At 39.7% G+C, this 16,357-nt stretch overlaps 1 protein-coding gene across 4 annotated transcripts in view; it reads left to right on the top strand.

The window, feature by feature from the left end:
• The window catches only part of SH3GL2 (SH3 domain containing GRB2 like 2, endophilin A1), a 196,885-nt gene that overhangs the window by 2,052 nt on the left and 178,476 nt on the right, over nt 1-16,357 (top strand). The window contains exon 1 of one of the 4 annotated variants that reach the window (XM_070589749.1): nt 6,444-6,682. The exons of 2 other annotated variants lie outside the window; for them this stretch is intronic. The gene's annotated coding sequence lies outside the window, so the exon portion shown is untranslated. Of the gene's footprint in view, nt 1-6,443; nt 6,683-16,357 lie in introns of those variants that run through there. One more of the 4 variants, XM_070589750.1, reaches the window with a different exon arrangement.

The following is a 16,357-nucleotide window of genomic DNA, read 5'->3' on the forward strand; positions in this document are numbered from 1 at the left end:
TCTAGTGACTTTATACTTCGAATTCCTTCAGGTTTACAGAAGCGGCATGTGTGCTCCCCATAAATTCTCAGGCAGGACTTCATTGATGTCACCAGCCTTTTTTTATTTCAGGTACTTGTCACTTCTGTAAAGCAGACCTCAGCACTGAATTTACCAACAATACATCCTTTTTTTCTCTTTGATTCTGAGGACTTCCTTTGCAAGTCTTGGTGCCCTAAAAGGCAGTTAGGAACCTTGGCTATGGAGTGGGAAAAGCTAAGGCTTGACCCGCCTCTGCTGTCTGTGACTTTGAGCAAGTTATTTAACTTTTGAATCTGGCCTTGCTAAAATGAAGATAATATCCGTTTCTTGGAATCGATATGAGGATAAATAAATTTGTAGAGCAAATGTAAAAAGTGTTCAATAAATGGTATTAACGTGCAGGATAATTTTATAAATATAAAATACTGTCTGTTATGTTAGTAATAATGAGACAGGAGGAAATTGCAGAAGCAATAATTTTTAGCTTTGCTATCTTAACAGAAAATAATCAAGGGGCTCCACTGCAGCTAAATCCAGAAGTTTTACCCAGCTCTGAAGTTCACAATAAAACGTTTGAATTGTGATGTGAAAGAACTTAGATCCTTAGAGGAGGTCTACCTCTGTTAAGATGAGATTAGTATTTATCACACCAAAGCCAGATGCGGAATCACTGCGTCATTTTCTTCTTTTTACTGAAAAGCTTTTTATTTTAAAGGTGAAGCAACACACAATCTCTTCTTATCTGTAAGTTACGGTAGCTCAGTCTTAGAAAGCCCAAGGCAAAGGTTATTCTTCCTGTGCCTGTACGTGTATTTTGAAGGGTGTGTAAAGCCAGTGCTAATGTTTGTTTGTATGTAGGGGAAAAAGCCATGTCCTACTTTTTTTTTTTTTTTTAAGGAAGATTAGCCTTGAGCTAACATCTGCTGCCAGTCCTTCTCTTTTTTGCTGAGGAAGATTGGCCCTGAGCTAACATTCATGCCCGTCTTCCTCTATTTTATGTGTGGGACACCTACCACAGCATGGCTTAATAAGCCGTGTGTAGGTCCACACCCGGGATCTGAACTGGTGAACCCTGGGCCACTAAAGCGGAACATATGACCTTAACCGCTGGGCGGCCGGCCCCCATGTCCTACTTTTTTTTTTTAATTGTTTTTTAAAGATTTTATTTTTTTGCTTTTCCCCCAAAGCCCCCTAGTACAGTACGTAGTTGTATATTCTTTGCTGTGGATCCTTCTAGTTGTGGCATGTGGGACACTGCCTCAGCGTGGTTTGATGAGCAGTGCCATGTCCAAGCCCAGGATTTGAACCAACGAAACACTGGGCCGCCTGCAGCAGAGCGTGCGAACTTAACCACTCGGCCACAGGGCCAGCCCCGCCGTGTCCTACTTTTTAAGCCATTTTTCCCCGTGCACCTCTATGAACCTGGTCTTATCTGTAGAGGAAGCTTTGGACTTAGAATTATTTCCTTTTGAGAATGGATATGCTAGATTAAATAGACTGAGTTTATAAGTGGAAGGCCCCTCTTCAGGCAAACATTTCTCTTTCTATGAAATTGAGTTTTTTGCTTGTATTTGTGAGGGATGATATTTGTGTTAATAAAGCAGTATACCTTTAGTGTTTACTACCGATTTGAAATCTCTGATTAGATATGTCACAACTGTTCTTTTGGTTTAGAACTGATTATGTCTACCTTGTTGCTGACAGTTATTTTCAACATCTTTGCTATCTGGAGGCTTAAAAAAATGCTTTGCCAAATAAATCTTATTAGAGGGGAAAAATCCTTTCAGCTTGCGAATATATCAAAATAGTAAAAATTGATCATCTTTTTACTTTAATGTACTCTTATTAATTGCTCATAAAGATATAATGTACCATGCATTTAGAATAAATATCCTTCTTTTTTTACTGTAAAATAGGGCAAATCAGCATGTATTACTCTACTTTTAGTAAATTTTATTCATATTGGGATTTCATTTTGGCAAGAGTAATGTCACTTCTTTTCACTTGGTTTAAACTGGCAGAAGATTAGGTAAAAATAGCTCCTGGTTCCAGTTAACATGCTGTTCTTACAAAATCTACCCATTTTTTTTTTTCACTCTATCAAGCATTTGATGTGGACATCCCTTGCTTTATAGTAGCGTGAACGTTTGTTACAGAGTAAAATTTCTTAGGTCACTATTAGTTTGGTAGAGTTGCTGTAAAAAAGTATCACAAAATGAGTGCCTTAAACAACAGAAATTTATTGTCACGTATTTCTGGAGACTTGAAGTCTGCGGTCAAGGTGTCAGTGGGGCCATGCTCCCTCTGAAGGCATGAGGCAAGGATCTGTTCCAGGCCTCTCTCCTAGATTCTGGTGGTTTGTTTTCAGTCTGAGGCCTTTCTTGGTTTGTAGACACGTCACTCTGATCTCTGCCTTCATGTTCACACAGTATTCTCCCTGTCTGTCTGTGTCCACATTTCCTTTTATCTATGGACACCAGTCGTACTGGATTGGTGGCGTCCCACCCTATTCCAGTATGACCTCATCTTAACTAATTATATCGGCAATGACCCTATTTCCAAATAAAGTCACATTCTGAGGTACTGGGGGATAGAACTTCAACATATGAATTTTAGGAGGGCAAAAGTCAACCCATAACAGTCCTTATTGTGTAAAAGGATTCATTAAAGTATTGTATTTGATTCAACATTTAAAAGGACAATTCAGTCTGTAAATAATAATTTTCTGTTGCATTAAATGAGATATGTTTTCTTTTTTCAATGAGTTTGGTTAGGATATATACCAATTATAGACTATATCTTCTGATTTTTTTTAAATGATAAAACTCATATTTGATTAGGTTGTGTGTTATGATATAGTCTGTAATTATGTATAGTATGTAATTATTGTCACACAGATTCTTCAACTGGAAAAATTTAATTACATTGGTATTTTATGCCTTTCTGTTTTAGGTAATTTCTTCATGCTCTCATCGCATTTAAAATGTTGTGTTTTATATAGATGCTTTGCTCTGGAGAATGTTACATAAATCTGTTTATGCATTTGTTGATGTCGTGAGACTTAAAACTTGTTAAGGTATTTAATTAAATATTTTATTAGTTGTGACTTTATCCGAGTGAGGCTCTCAGTTCCTTAACTGCCTGCTCTAAGCAGTAAAGTCTCTGCTGCCTTGTAGACCTCCAGTGTAGTGTACTGGTTGATGCGGGCTTCCCATACCTGCACTCTTTGTCAGAGTCTTAGCCTGGGGTCCATAATAGGCTGCAGAGGGCCTTTATATTTTCTAAAATTGTGTGCCACATTTTATGTGTGCGTTTTTCGGAGGGAGAAGGTCCTTGGCCTATCACCAGCTTCTTAAAGAGATTCTTAATCTCTATCCCACCTGCCCCCTATAGTAAAAATGCCTTGTAAGAAACTGATCATGTCATTAGGAGAGAATGAAGTGGTTCTTACAATAACAGTCTCTCAATCCATTCTATTACTGGGCTTTAGAATGTATGATCAAAATGCAGCCTTCTCTGAACCAACTTTAGGGGTGGTCAAATATAAAAAGCCTCTCCGGGGGCTGGCCCTGTGGCCTGGTGGTTAAGTTTAGTTAGCTTAGCTTCTGTGGCCCGGGATCAGTTCCTGGGTGCCGGTCTACACCACTTGTCAGTGGCCATGCTGTGGTGGCAACCCACATAACAGAATAGAGGAACACTGGCACAGATGTTAGCTCAGGGCAGTTCTTCTTCACACACAAAAAAAGAAAAACAACCTTTCCGGAAGTGTCAGAATTGAATAAGATGATGTTTGCATAATAAGGATAACTTGAACCACATAAAAAAGAACAAAGTTGTTAATGAGCTCTAACTTACCAATGACCTTGGCAAATGGACCGATGGGGTGTTTGAAACGAAAGTGGCAACTGAAAATAATTCCCCTAAGACTGAGATTCTTCTTGATTAAAGTTTTTATTGTTGATGTGGTTATATTTTTGCAAGGTTTTTTCCCCATAGTGATTCTTTAATGTTTTAAATTGAGTTTATATGAATTTTGGTTTCAATTGACTTAGAAAATTTTAAAGTACCTCCCAAATTAATTAGCAATACTTATGAAAAAGGGATGACTTAGTTGGGGAAAATGGTGACTATTTTGAGGAGAAATGTCATTGGCAGGGGAGGAGCTTAATGTTGGGGGAGGAAGCTTGCAGAGCAGATTCCATTCTTTCAAGCCTCTTGTGCTGCGTACAGATTCCCAGGGCATCAGGCAACACTAGGGCTTTCTCTAGCGTGGGTAGCTTCAGGAAGTGAGAGAGAAGCGCAAGACCCGTTGTTAAGAGAATAATGAGAATTGGCGAGGTGGAGTGCAAGACCAGCTCCAGGGTTGAAAGTAGTGGGAGCTTCCTGGGGATGAGCAGTCCTTCAGAAGTCGAGGCCAGATGGGCAAGATACTAGGGCTTTCCTTGACTTCTCTTTTTCTCCCTTTCTGTTCTTTGAATTCTCTGTATCCTTGTTCTGTATTTTATGTGATGACCAGTGGGGTGTGGCCACAAGAGAGAACAAATAGAGGTGCAGGAAAACAAAGTTTATTGTACTCATAGGTCTTCGAGAAACGGAGTCACTGCTCACCAAGAGGGGGCCACATGGGAGGAGCACCAAGGGAACAGGCTTAACCAAGCAGGCGGGGAGCCAGGAGAACACGCGGATCCTGGGGTCAAGGTGGAGTATGCAAAAAAAGGCGCAAGGGAATTTCCTTGATGTGTTTGAATGTTACCAGGTCATGGTCCGGGGCGGGCAGAGAAAGCAACTTGTGTGGAGGCACACCTTTTCACACTGGTGCCCTTGGTCACCAGGTGGGGTGCTCACCGTTTGTGTGTCTGGGGATATTGAGGCAGCAGGAGACAAAATATGAAGTTTAAAATTTCACAGTACAACCTTTCTGAATTTTTTTGGTTTAGATTTTGTCTGTTTGCCCAATCACTTTGGAGTCCAAATGTCTGAGAGTGATTTATGTGGTCTATAATGAATAATAAAGACTAAGAAGAGAGCTATAGCTATACCTATTAAGATGTCATTATTAAAATGTCATGATTGTGAGACCCTCTCAAGTGTTCCTGAAGACTATCAACAAAATATTTTCAGGTGGTACTAAATCATCAACTGCGTCTGATGCTTCAGGAAATCATTTTACTGTTTATGAAGCTTTTACATCTAGTATGACTTCTGAATTCAGAATGTGATGTTCTGGTTGCTTTGCTCTAACCTCCCCCTCTTTAGTCCCTGTCTCCCATCCCAGGTCAAATTGTGTCCGGTATGGATGACTATGGAGAAGCTGTGTATAGTTCTTGAAACCACCTGGCTTCTAGCAGGTTTGCTTAGATGCTTAGGTCTCTGAAAGCACTAGGCAATATTTTGTGGCCTATTCTGAATTATGATATCTGAAAGAAATATAAATATCTTCCCTATAATTCAAGCTGAGCTTCCCCCGTGGATCCTAATTGGAGCAGTTTGGTAATGCTAAAGGGCGTCTCAGTATCGAAGTACAGTGTCTGTTAGGCACATACGAATAGTCTGCTTATGCTTTTTAATGTACAAAAACATATCCTCCACAGTGAACACTCCCATTTGGGAAAGGGAAGAGTGGGAGTCATGGCAGTCATTGTCCATAATAGTGATGCCACCTTCTGGGTAAGCATTGTGAAGTCCCCAACCCCTACAGTAGAGGCAGTTCCTTGGTTTTATCCTGGTTCTGCAACCTGGGAAGAACTCTTTTGTTCTTTCTTCCCTTTGGTCAAATCTAAAGAGGGTGGCAGGGATTGTGGCCTCGTGGGGAGCTGCACAGCTTCTTTAGGTAGCTTCCTGTTTATTTAAATTTGGGGGTCATTTTACAGTCACAGGCTTTTAACTACTCATGGCTCATGGCTGATTTGGGCAATAAAATTCCTTCTGAAACTTATAAAAGTTCTCATCTGTTTTCTTCCTGCTAGTTCCATTTGCCAGTTACCACAACGGAAGTTCTTTTTTAGATCTAGTTTTCAACCAGTAGGTTCGGGTGTATTAATCTGAATTTTGCAAGAGGGCCTAATGCTTGTGTTTAACCAAGAAGTCTTAATGGGTCTTTGTTGCTCAAAGCTTGTTTCATTCTTATTTCCTGTTATTTGCTTCAGAGATCCAGGATGACTGGGGTTCTGCCATCTTTAACACATGGTTTTCAAGATTGCCAAAGGGAAACAGTATGTTGGAACAAACATGGGAGATATTTCATGGGCCAGGCTTGGAAGAGGAATGTGGCAGGCAGAATGCTAAGACCCTCAATGACCTTCCCTCTTGTGTAGTCCCCTCCCCTTTGAGTGTGGGTCAACCTGTCACTATCAAGATGTCACTCCCGGGATTGTTACTTCATATGGCTAAAGGGAGCTTATATTGTTGGGATTAATCTAGTCACATGAGCCCTTTACAAGCAGAGAATTTTCTCTGGCTGGTCGTGGAAGGGGAAGTCAGAAGGATTGGAAGTGTGAGGTGGACTAGACATGCTGTTGCTGTTTAAAGATAGAAGGGCCGGGTGAGATGGAATGCACTCAGCCTCTGGGAGCAGAGAGCAGCTCTGGGATGACAACTGACACAGAAGTGAGGACCTTAGACTCACAGCCTTAAAGAACTGGATTCTGTCAACAACCTGAATGTAAGGGAAGTCTTCCCCAGAGCCTGCAGATAGAAGCCCAGTGTAGCTGACATCTTGATTTTGGCCTTGGGAGACTCTGAGCAGAGAACCCAGTCAAGCTGGCCCAGACTTTTGACCTGTAGAACTGTAAGCTAATATGTGGCTATTGTTTTAAGCTGCTGAATTTGTGGTAATTTGTTATGCAACAACAGAAAACTAATAGAAGGAGCATTGGCTTCTGTTTATGTTCATTTGGCTGGAACTTGTAACATGGCCAAACCATGGTACGCCTAAGTGTGAGGGAAGAATGAAGGAGGCTGGGAACTGTAGTCTAGCAAGTACCCAGGATGTAGAAGTGGGTGTTGGTAAGAAGCTAGAAGTCTGTTCCACCCTGTGTCTATAACACATTCATTTGTATGTGTGTTTATGACTGTGTGTATGTGTATATACACATATATACATACACCTGTATAAATTTTAAGTCTAGTTTGCTCAATTAATCTTTTCTTATTAGGTTCAGTGTTCCATATGTCTTTTTGAATATATTTTCTATTTTACAGTTTTTTTCCTACAATGTTTGGGTTTTTTGATATTATGTATTTTTTTCCCCTAGTGAAACACAAGTTTCTTTTTGGGGTTCCTTATCAATTTTAAACAGTGAGGCCATTAACTACTTCCTGAGCAGCCTCTTAGCTTGGTGCGCTGGTAGTACATTGACAGCTTCATTAATCTTCAAGTGGAGAGACTGGAACTATGAAGAGATTCTTGAATTATTAGTCTCCAGCAAGGCACCAGGGATTTTTACCAGTGAGAGTAGAGTGCTTGACTGTTCTCTGTACATCTGTTTCTGTGCTTGTGGAAGGCAAGTGCCAACACAGACACAGTGAAATGATCTTATCTAATATGGGCACATCCGACAGTTACATGGTAATTTGAAGTTGTTCATTAAGTTGTTGAGGGTTGCAGATGTGTGTAGCACACTTGGTGGTGTTTGTCTGGGATGTGTTAACTCCATGCTCTTTGATGTGGTTTGTGGATCCTTAGCTCTGAGTGGGTTTCGGGTTGCAGCTGGTGGACAGTGCCGGACATGTTTTGGAAAAGATGAGGTCTGGCGCCTTGAGATGTCCTGTAAGGACTTGGAGTCAGTTGAGCAGCTTGGTTGGGGAGAGAATAGTCAGGCATGGTTCTGTGTCTGAGTGATGCACTGACCTGAAGCTTACCCTGGTGTGCTTCTTTATTGTTGAGTGAAAACGTGTACAGTGATTTGCTGGCCATATTTATATTATTCATTAAACTGCTTAAGTGGCTACTTCTGGGCAAGAGGGACCTCCAGACCTTCTGCTGTGGCTATCCTCCGTCATGTTTGTAGACTGACTGAAGGAAGTGCTTTCTGGAGATATTCCTCATCAATACCATCGTCAAGGTTTTACTCATCAAAGTTAATATCCTATCATCCAGAGATTCTATTCTGCTTCCTTTTAAAAAAAATTTTATTATTATTTTTTTGAGGAAGATTGACCCTAAGGTAACATCTGTTGCCAATCTTCCTCTTTTTGCTTGAGGGAGATTATCACTGAGGTAACGTCTGTGCCACTCTTCCTCTGTTTTGTATGTGGGATGCTGCCACAGTGTGGCTTGACAAGCGGTGCCAGGTCTGCGCCTGGGATCTGAACCTGTGAACCCCAGGCCACAAAGCAGAGTGTGTGAACTTAACCACTATGCCACTGGGCCAGCCCCCCGCATTCTGCTGCTTATGCTCAGCCTTGTACTTAAGTCCTGTCTCCTGTTATACTTTTTAATTAAGTTTAGCAAACATAAAATTGTTTTCCGTTCAGCTCTCTTCTATTCATCTCATCTATTACCCTCTGGGCATCTTTGGTCCCTTTCAAACTCACAGATCTAAAATCTTGAGATTTTCCCTGCTTTTTTGGTTGTTACCTTCACCTGAAACCAAATTTTCCAGAGAGATGCTTATAGTGCTCATCACCCATTTCTTGATGTAGACATGGAAAACTCCTTTTTCCTAGCTCCAACAGGGAAAGCTTATCATTGCTGATGAAGTTTAAATTGTTTAACAAGTATTTTGTGATCATTTAGATCCATATAATTCATTTCTTACAAATTCTTTCAGCTACTTTCTGTGTCTCAAGATGTATACATTTAAAGCATTTTGATCCATTTTCACGTAAACCACCTTCTATGAAAGGATGTGTCCTAAATGGAAAGCTTATCATAAAATCTCAGTGCATTTGTCTAAATGTTATGACTGTTACTGTACTTCTATGAGGCAATGGGTTATGCTGATATCATGTGATATGTATTGGCTTGCTCTTTATAACATCTCAATTCTTGATATCTGATGTCACTGCTGATTGCTGCCATGAATGATTCAGGTGAATTTAGGCAGTCAACTTCTGTAGACTCTTTGCATGTAGTTATGGTGGAATAATTTGACTGTTTCCCAAATTTGTCATTTGATTTTATCTTCATGACTTTCGGGCATCTGAATTCATCTTTAAATTACTGACTTTAAAAATGAATCATTGTATCACTTTCATAAATGGAAAAACCACTATCATTTATCATAAATAGAGGTGTCGGAAATTATCACACACAAAAACATTAAGTCCTATACTCTTGCTTAAGTAAATCTGTGAGCTTGAGATTTATTCTGCTTTTGTTAAAACAGGAGATTAACAAGTGTTAGACAAGCAGTAGAGGGTCTAACAATACACTGAGACTTTTTCCTTCACTAAATCAGAATGATTGAAAGAAGAATAAAGCGAATGACCCTCATTGAGGGAATCAGTGTTATTGAGGACACAAGTCAGCACCAACTGTATTTTTCAAAACTTGCCCCCTCCAACAATTTGACTGTATAGATGGTCAGCCATTTCCTGACCATCAAGGCATTTTCTGCCCCCCAAAGGGGATTTGATTATGTATCATAAAAGAGAAGATCATTTGTTTAAAGCAGCATTGAGTCATCTGTTCTGTGCCTAATGTTTGGAAGGGAGGCAGAGATGCAATTCAAGAGAAGCTCTTGAAATCCTTCAGAAAATGTTGAAAGACCACAGGTCATTAGGCTGTATAGAACATGATCACTAGGAGCCCAGGACTTCAGATCTCTTCCAAGTTTTCCCGTGCTGAGGCCCTGTGAGACCCCACACAAGTCACTGGTCGCTTGATTTTCAAACCCCTCTCCGAATTCCTAAGTTTCTCTGCTGAGGTATTAGGGTCTTGGGTGTGAGTTTCGGTTCTGACGTTTTATATTTCTGGTCTTGTTCCCCTCTGATTCATGTCTAAGTGTAGCGATAGTCGTCTCCGTAAAGAGCAAATCCAGTGTTGCTCCTCTGCTCAAAACTCTTCAGTGGCTCCTATGGCTCCCAGTATAAAGCCCTTATGAGTCCTGTTAAGGAGTTTGGAGAGTGTTCTGACCCTCGTGTACAGACCTAATCTCAACTCTCACAATTCTTATATGTGTGATTATCTTTTACCTCTTTCCTTTGTATCACACACACTTACCAGCCTTTGAGCCCTTGCACCATGCTTTCCTCTTTATGGAAATTCCCCTTCCCTCTCTTCCACTGTGTACTTGACTAATCACTACTACTCTTCAAGGTCTCAGCTTAATAATTTCTTAGGAGATTTACCCTTCCCTCATTTGGTGTGGGTTAAATGCTTTTCCATGTGCAATCAAAGTTGCCCATATAGGCAACTTTCCTATTATTTCCCTTAAGTATAGGGCTTGGCCACTGTACTGTAAGCACCTATTTCCTCGTTGGTATTCTCCAGGGTGAGTATAAAGAAAGGGACTCTAGGGGCCGGCCTGGTGTCACAGCGGTTAAGCACGCACGTTCTGCTTTGGCGGCCCGGGGTTCGCCAGTTCGGATCCCGGGTGCGGACCTGGCACCACTTGGCAAACCATACTGTGGTAGGCGTCCCACATATAAAGTAGAGGGAGATGGGCATGGATGTTAGCTCACGGCCAGTCTTCCTCAGCAAAAAGAGGAGGTTTGGCAGCAGATGTTACCTCAGGGCCAGTCTTCCTCAGCAAAAAGAGGAGGTTTGGCAGCAGATGTTAGCTCAGGGTTAATCTTCCTTAAAAAAACCCACAAAAAACAAAACAAACAAACAAAAAAAAGAAAAGGACTCTGTTCTGTCCTTCATTATGTCTCCAAGGCCTGACTCAGTGGGCGTCCAATAGATGTTTGTTGACTGAATCTCTCCTTCCTGTTTCTTTTCTGTTTATTCATATTTATATTTTGGGGTTATCTTGTGCATACATTTTAAAGTTTGTTTATTTCTGCTTAAGAATACATCACATATTCTTAAGAGTTAATTGAGAAGTTAAATTAAAACAAGCCCTCATAAAATTGTAAGTTTGTAAATTTAAAATAAACTTCCTTAATTGTAAAAATGGCTAGCATGGCTAGGCACTATTTTAACTACCCGTAATGACTCTATTAAGGACATTATTATCCCCATTGTACACATGAGGAAACTGAAGCACAGAGAGGTTAAGTAAGTTGCCCAAGGTTATGCAGCTTCAGTGGCAGAGCCAGGATTTTAATCCAGACCAGCTAGTTACAGAGCTGATAACTGCCAATAATTCTCAAGTATGAGTCCTATTCCTGCCTTAAATGTCAAACGAAGAAATATCTAAAAGCATTTAATAATCAGTAAGATAAAAATGAACACCTTAATAGAAAAATTAAAAAAGAATATGGAAAGGCAATATATGAAAGAACTACAAGTGGCCAAGATACAAATATAAGAATCATGGACATCAGACAGCAATCTGAGCCATTTTTCATTGTTTAGATCGGCATAGATTGGAAGGATGGTAGCATTCTGAGTTAGCAGTGGTGCAAGACCATGGCTCTCATTTGATGGTGGGAGTGTAAACTGTTGTAACACTCCTGCAGATCAGCAGTGCTCTTCCTTGTAATTCTGTTTTTAGGAATCTGTCCACAGAAGATAAATGTATAAGCATGTACAACTTGTGTACACAGTTCACTTTAATAGTTATTGTAGTGAAAAATTGGAAAGAACCTAAATGTCAAATGATAGGGCATAGGGAAGTAAATCATGGTGTGTCCACATTATGGAGTGTCTGTAGCCATTTTATCCATAGGGCAGTGTTTATTGGTGTAGGGGAATAGTCATGATTATTGCTAAGTGAAGAAAGCAGGCCATAAAGCAGATATGCATTAGGCCTGATGTTGGAAAAAAAGAGCTATAATAGTAGCTAAAGTACACTGAGAATTTATATGCCAAGCACTGCACTATATTGCTAAAAGATTATTTTTAAAATTGACGTTTAAACAATGAGTTTTCCTGGTCAGTGGGCTTATGGACGAGCAGTTTGTGTTTCCACATTTTCTGCCTCATCTTTTGTAATTAGGTGTATCTAGCACTAAATTTTCTTTCCACTCCATCATCGTTACCTTTTATTCCAATCCCTACTTCCTGAGGTTAAATTGAAAACAAGGGATAGAAGAATCTTACAAGTCATCACTGGGATTGGGTGCAAACCCAATTTTCAGCCAAGTTCTGGAACTATCAATCAATGCGGGTTTGCTCCATTAGGCATTTAGCATTAAGGCTGTTAGAACACCTGCCTCGCCCTCCATAGAGCCCTGAATTAAATTGTGCTGCTTGGGTTTCTTCTGAGTACACAGCTGCTTTTCTTGTTTCTCTAAGAAATGTAAAGGCATCACAAATCAGAAGGTTGCTAGTGGCTTTTGCTGGCGTTTGTTTTAAATATTTTTTTAAATCCCAGCTCCCTAGTCTTATTCTTAGCAAAGACAGGGTCATGGCTGTGATTCTGTGTTTTGCATAAAGGGAAGGAGGGCAGCTAGGAAATGTACTGATGGTATAGAAGAGAGCTTCTGCAAGATGTTCTCAGTAACTTGGTGCAAAATGTTCAGCTTCGTTCTCCAGCCCTTGTAGCAGGAAATTATGGGCATCTATCACTTTTTAGCTTCTCTGTAAAAGGCTTGTAGGCAATGCCATGCCAGCAACGAAGAATGAAGTGAGATGGAGATACCCTAAGAAGATAGGAGATATTCCCAGTGATTCCCTTTGAGCATGAATGCAGAATACTATCAGTAGCCTCTTGTGGGCTTCTATTTGGGGGACAGAAAATGCAAAGTTTAGGAAGCTGTGAATGGAAAAATAATACCCTGTTCTCTCCACCCCAAACAAAATAGAACAAAATGGAAGAACCACTACCATAAAACACAGCCTTGGTAATGAGATGGGCAGGCCACTCTCAGCTTCCTCCCAGAGAGGACGTGTCTGGCAGGATCAACCAGAGCACTGAGGGTGGCTGCTGGTTGGGCACAAGTGTGCCTTTATGGATGGTTTGGCTTTCTCTGGGGCCTGGCACTGTTTAATGGCATCAATGAAAAGTGCTTCGAGCTCTGAGACAAATAGGCTGTGAAGTCATTTCTGGAGGAAAGCTTGTTTTTCCAGCCTCTGCGGAATCTCTTTAAATTTCTGGAGCCGATTAACTTGTAAATTGAGAAACAGTGTTGAAGACTCTGCCTCAGAAATTTGTCTCCCTGCATTGTAATCTGGTGGAAGCATTTGCTAAACCGATGCTTTTATTTGCTGCAAAACTTCACATTTTGGCCCTAAGTTTTTTTAGATTTCAACATTTAAAAATATCACTATAAAAGAGTGATTTTTGAATTAAGGTAGATGTATCATAATGGAACTTTGTTATGTGTACATTCTGCACTGTCCTTCTTAGGGTGGCTCTCAAGAGCAGAAGGGGTTTGTGGGGCACTTCTCTCAATAATTGGGCATTACCAGTGGAAAGTGAGGTGTGAGTCTGTTTGGTTTGTAAGTTATTTTATTCAGGTTATTAAAATATGCTTTAATAGGCTACTCAATAATTTTTTGATTTAAAAACTCTCTTTATGCAAATAGATTCTTGTTCGTATCAGTACGTTAATCTCCTCTTGTTCCTGAGTGGAATGTTGTCCTAAAGTCTTGATTAGTACAGTACCCATGGACTGGAAAAAGGGCGTGCAGTTCTGTTTTTGTAAATTAAATCACTCTACTTTTCTTACATTAAAATTTGGAGGATGCTTTCCTTTTGCCTCATGCTTCGTTTAGTAGTGATTCTGACCCTGGCCTAGCATCTCTGCAAATTGTTTAAAACCGCTTAAGCTGATGCAGTGGTTCCAGAACTGGGCTGTGGGGCACACTTGGTTCCCACCACTTAGAGTCTGAATTGGGTCTGAGGAGGGGCACAGACATTCCTATTAAAAACTTGACTCAGAACCACTCCTCAGCTTTCGGGACTGCTGTCCACAATGTCTTCTATTAGTAGATAGAACGTGGGGGAAGATACATGCCGGGACCAAGTAAGTTTGAGAAATCATTAGATTAAACAAAGTTAAGCATGTTTCCACACTGCAGGACTTTCCAGAGCCTAATCCTCATGAAATACTCAGGATTCTTACAGCAGGGTATGGTTATGTACAGTTTCACAAACTTAATTGATTAGTACATCCTCCTGCCTGTCTCCCTCCTCCTCTCCCTCTCTTCCTCTTTCCTTTTTTTCTCTCCTTCGTTTAAAAAAAAAAGCTCAGAAAAAAGATTTGTTATAGATTACCCATACATCAAATAAATAATATTTCTCCTTCAAAAGTTCTTAAAGTTTGGTTTTGAAATGTGTTTCTTTAAGTGGAGCTGTTACTTATGTTTTGAAACAAGTGTTAGGGTCTTTTGAATAATCCCCCTGCCAAATACAAGTTCTTTTTCTTTTTTCCCTCATTAATTTTATTGAGATCATGCTGGTTTATAACATGTAATTTCAGGTGTATGTTATTATTTGTCAGTTTGTGAATATATTTCATTGTGCTTACCCCCAGTAGTCTACTTTTTGTCTGTCACCATGTATATGTGCCTCTTCACCCCTTTCACCTATGCCCAAGCCCCTTACCCTTGGGTGACCACTAGTCTGTTCTCTTTATCCATGTATTTGTTGTCTTCCACATATGAGTGAAATCATGCAGTATTTGTCTTCGTCTGGCTTATTTCGCTTAACATCATATCATGTTGTTGCAAATGGGACGATTTTCTCTTTTTTATGGCTGAGTAGTATTCCATTGTGTGTGTGTGTGTGTGTGTGTGTATGTGTATACATATGTGTGTGTGTGTATATATATCACATCTTCTTTATCCATTCATCTGTTGTGGGCACTTGAGTTGCTTCCACATCTTGGCTATTGTGAATAATGCTACAATGAACATAGGGGTGCATAAATCTCTTTGGATCATTGATTTCAAGTTCTTTGGATAAATACCAAAGTATTTAGTGGGATAGCTGGATCGTATGGTATTTCTATTTTTAATTTTTTGAGAAATCTCCATACTGTTTTCCATAGTGGTTGCACTAGTTTGCATTCCCACCAGCAGTGTATGAGCATTCCCTTTTCTCTATATCCTCTCCAACATTTGTTGTCTTTTGTCTTGGTAATTATAGCTGTTCTGACTGGTGTAAGATGAAATCTGATTGTAGTTTTGATTTGCATTTCCCTAACAATTAGTGTTGTTGAACGTCGTCTCATGTGTCTGTTGGCCATCTGTATATCTTCTTTGGAAAAGTGTTCATATTCTCTGCCTATTTTGTAATCATGTTTTTTTGTTGTTGTTGAATTGTATGAATTCTTTATATATTTTGGAGATCAACCTCTTGTTGGATATATGATTTGAAAATATTTTCTCCCAGTTAGTGGGTTGTCTTTTCGTTTTGTTTCTGGTTTCCTTTGCCTTGCAGAAGCTTTTTAGTCTACTGTAGTCCCGTTTGTTAACTTTTTCTTTTGTTTACCTTGCCTGAATAGACATGGTTTTGGAAAAGATGCTGCTGATGCTAAGACCAATGTCAGATAGTGTACTGCCTATATTTTCTTCTAGGAGTTTTATGGTTTCAGGTGTTACATTCAAGTCTTTAATCTATTTTGAGTTAATTTTTGTATATGGTGCAAGATAATGGTCTACTTTCCTTCTTTTGCATGTGGCCGTCCAGTTTTCCCAGTATCATTTATTGAAGAGACTTTCCTTTCTCCATTGTATGGTCTTGGCTCCTTTGTTGAAGATTAACTGTCCATAGATGTGTGGTTTTATTTCTGGGGTTTCAATTCTGTTCCATTGATCTATATGTCTCTTTTTGTGCCAATACCATGCTGTTTTGATTACTGTAGCTTTGTAGTATATTTTGAAGTCAGGGTTGTGATGCCTCCAGCTTTGTTCTTTTTTCCCAGGATTGCTTTGGCTATTCAGGGTCTTTTTTTGTTCCATATACATTTTAGGATTCTTTGTTCTATTTCTGTGAAGAATGTCATTGGGATTTTGATTGGGATTGCATTAATCTGTAGATTGCTTTAGGTAGTATGAACATTTTAGCTATGTTTATTCTTCTGACCCATGAGCATGGAGAATCATCTTTCCATTTCTTTATGTTGTCTTCAATTTCTTTCAGTAATGACTTGTAGTTTTCAGTGTACAGGTCTTTCACCTCTTTGGTTAAGTTTATTCCTAGATGTTTCTTTTTCTTATGGTTATAAATGGGATTATATTCTGGATTTCTTTCTGCTAGTTAATTGTTAGTGTATAGAAATGCAACTGATTTTTAAAAATTGATTTTGGTACCCTGCAACCTTGCTGTATTTGTTGATT

The sequence above is a fragment of the Equus przewalskii genome, chromosome 22, assembly GCF_037783145.1.
Source record: "Equus przewalskii isolate Varuska chromosome 22, EquPr2, whole genome shotgun sequence".
Classification (NCBI taxonomy): domain Eukaryota; kingdom Metazoa; phylum Chordata; class Mammalia; order Perissodactyla; family Equidae; genus Equus; species Equus przewalskii.